Source organism: Pygoscelis adeliae, unplaced genomic scaffold (genome assembly GCF_000699105.1).
Source record: "Pygoscelis adeliae isolate BGI_AS28 unplaced genomic scaffold, ASM69910v1 Scaffold582, whole genome shotgun sequence".
Taxonomy (NCBI): Eukaryota; Metazoa; Chordata; class Aves; order Sphenisciformes; family Spheniscidae; genus Pygoscelis; species Pygoscelis adeliae.
Genome location: NW_008824281.1, coordinates 905416 through 908950, shown reverse-complemented (window position 1 = coordinate 908950; position 3535 = coordinate 905416). Strand labels below are relative to the sequence as shown.

General features: G+C 45.6%; 1 protein-coding gene across 3 annotated transcripts in view; it reads right to left on the bottom strand.

Moving 5' to 3' along the window:
• Positions 1 to 3535, bottom strand: part of PTPRS (protein tyrosine phosphatase, receptor type, S) — a 101270-nt gene that overhangs the window by 72507 nt on the left and 25228 nt on the right. The window lies entirely within an intron of this gene.

Here is a 3535-nt window from a genome sequence, read left to right as displayed (position 1 = left end):
CCTCCAAACCCCACAGTACAAAACAAACTGCACAAGAGAAATAATGAAAGCGACTACGTGAAAAGGCCTGTCAAAGACACAGCGGAAACTAGGAGAGAAAGGAGAGAAAAATATCATCCAGCTGTAGTTACCAGAGGGGACACACATAACAACAATAAGCCAAGTGCTGTCAGACAGGCTATGATTTTTAGATTTATTAATTCAGAGTGCTGCTGCCCCAGAAGAAGAGGGACGTGGCACCAGCACCTAGAAGACAGGCTCAACCGAGCTTCCTGCTTCCTCTCAATCTTGCCTTTGCCTTCACTAATGAGGGTGAGGAGGGCAATCCTAACCGATGCTGACTAATTTGTGATAACTAATACAAAACCCCAGTGCTTCCCCCATAATCTTTGTCACGACCTCCCAACTCATGTGGAAGAGAGCTGTCTTATGCTGGCTGATACAGCTCAGGAACATGCCATTTTTTTCCCCTAGAAAATCAGTCTCCGGGGGAGGGCAGCCTGGAAGGAGGATGCGGGCACCAGGGTGAGACTTTATAGGGATTCTCCATCATTTCAAATGAGGCATGTTGAGGAATCACAGCCTCAGGAATCTATGGCATTGAATCCATCCCAAAAGCAGGTGAGGGAACAGAAGGGAAATAACAGAAAGGATTTTTAAAAGGTGGGATTTTAAAAAAAGTAACATACATCACTATCAGCCCCTCACTGAAACCAACGGGAGCTCTCACAACAGCAGCAGAGACGGGCTGGAAACCCTTGCCTTGGTTGGGAAACATCCCTGCCAACTGCAAACACAGCAAGAGCTCATTTCCTACTGTTGGCACGTTACGTATCAGAAGCAATGGAGCCAAACTACGTATGGCTGAACCCAGAGACAGTGGAACAAGAGAGAAACCCTGTGGCCTTGCTATGGTGGGTGTCTTTTCTGGTACGAGCAAAGCAGAATTGCCAGACCCCAGTACTGCCCTACGTGAGCTCCACACACACATGATTTGGGTAAGAGCTATTCCACACTGCTGTGCCTCACGCTCAGCTTCTAAAAATCTATGAAAGATCATGAAGGCAGAGCTAAAGGTTTGTGCGCTGCTTTGATACCCGAGGCCAAGAAACTCTTGTCCAATACCATTATTAGCAGCGCACAGCTACCGCAGAGAAGAAAAGAGTTTAAATGCCTCAATTGTGTGTTTAAAAATGTGCATTGTTTCCTTCCTTTGACCACTGCTGGAGAGTTATAAAGGATCTATTGTGACTCACTGGAGAGTGAAATGTATTAACCACACCTCTCCTCATGTATCAAAGGCATCTAACCACAAACAAAAACACGTACCATTCTATAACTGCTAAAGTAATACAGATCTCCTAGTATGGACAAACTTACAGTGGTATAAAGGCACAGTCATTTTGGTGCATCTGAAGCACCTCTAAACCAGGATATTGCATTCTAAATAGAAACATGAACATCTTTAACTAGGGACTAAACCAAACCTTCCAGTTCTCAGTTCACCAGGCTGTGCTTGGGTATCGTAGGAGTCTCCAAATAGTGTGTGCTCTTGCAGACCACATGTGCTGCAAAACCCTAGCCACCCCCAGGAGTGAGCTCAGGACAGAGGGGCCCTGGGAATTCCTTTGCCTTTGCACAGCTTTCAGCCAGGCTTTTAACGTCTTCTCTTCCCTTCTGCTATTTAACCAGGCGGTGGTGTGTTGTTAAGGAGCCGCGGAGCTGCTGCCGCATTGGCTGCAGATGACATCATTATTGATTACTGCTTTTATCCTGCTCCCTGGTGACGCTACTCTACCTGGCTTAAACCCGCGTCCGTTAATTTCATGAACCAATTAATCCACGGAGAGAATAGCCCTCTTGACTGGCAGGGCGCGTGTGTGAGTGTGCGTGTGTGTGCACGTGCGTGTGTGTTGGGGGAGGCCTGGTACAACTATTATTACTGAGTGTTTCTAATTAAACAAAAATGTTAATCTTGCAGCACAATGTGCAGAATTCCTCTGAGTTTAATTAAAACAACTGCGACTAGAGGCATGATCAGATTTGAGGATCAGATCAGTGGAGGAAGCATCTCTGAACATCACATATTGCACTGATTCAAGTGCTCAGATTTCCTTCCTGCCAGGAAAGTGAAACTGCCTTCATCCCCTAACAATTGGATTCCCTGTAATAATGCAATTACAACCCCAACTCAATCCCCACAAGACACGCACACACATGCCCTGCCACCCTCCCCATCAATCCCCAAACACCAGCCCAAACCTGTTACCAAATAAATAAATAAGGAATGGTTTGGATTGTGAATTCTCTTTCTAAAAGCAGCCCAGGCAACTGCAAGAACAAAAGAACCAAGATGCAAGCTGAAGATGCTTCAAGGGCACATCTGGGCAGCTGCTTGCTGTTGAAAATCATGCTAGCTTACGCAGGCAAATGTTTTCACGTGTTGCGCTTGCCATATTAACAGAGCATCCCAAACACCTCATTCATAACTGCTCTTAGACTGAGTTGTTTAAAGGCCCCCCCCCCGATGAAAAGCTGGTGAATTACCTCAAGGCCACTGAACAAAGTAGGGTGAGAACGAATAGGGGAGGAGAGATGGAGGGAGGCAGGGAGAAAGGAGAAGAGCACTTCAGCATTCATTTATAATAAATCCTACCAGAGGACACACTCTGTGCTGGGGGACATGCCTCGAACCAACCTGGGCGCATGTGCTGACACACACACGGTCATACAGAATAAGCAAGGGTCGCCAGCTACAGCAAAGGGAGACATCAGTGCTCGCTGTCTCCTTGTCGCTCTAGAAGGTGGCAGCTCTGTGTTTAGCTAATTAGCTGTGCTGGAAATGAGGATGATAAAGAAAGATAAAGCGGGTGTTGCTGCTGCTCTTTTTCCCGCAGGGTGTGCACAGTTGTTTAATAATTTAGAGGAGAAGGAGAGTGTGAGCATGTACAGACGCGCTATGTATTGAATGCAGAAAGCCACAACGAGGATGCTGCCAAAGTGAAGAAGAGGAGTAATTTTCGCTCTTCTCTGGAGATATGTGGCCCAGCTCATGGACGCTGCCTGGTCTCTAGGCAGTCAACTATCCTCACTTCAGGATGGAAGAACCAAGAACACAGAGACGAAGCAGCTTGAGTGACACTAGTTTTAAGCAGAATCAGGATCAAAATCCAGCACTCCTGAAACTTGTCCCTGTTCTCTTCATTAAGTTTATGAACACTTACAGCTGCCCCCCCCCAACAGGTATCCTGGCATTATGCACCTTGTGAAATTACATCAACAAGTTATTTCCATCCATGTGTATGTACCTGTGTCTTAGTTAACTGTTATTTCACAGCCAAAGACAATTTTAATACATGGAAGAGTCTCAGTAACATGCTCTGTCTGTTGATTCCATTTATTTTGATCTGAAAGTTTTACTGTGAAAATAGTAACAGCCTAACAATATTATTAAAAATTTGCAGGCTTATAGACAATAAATACACACTTAGGTATGTGTGTTGGACGCCGTAACAGTGCAGGTAATACACTGCTT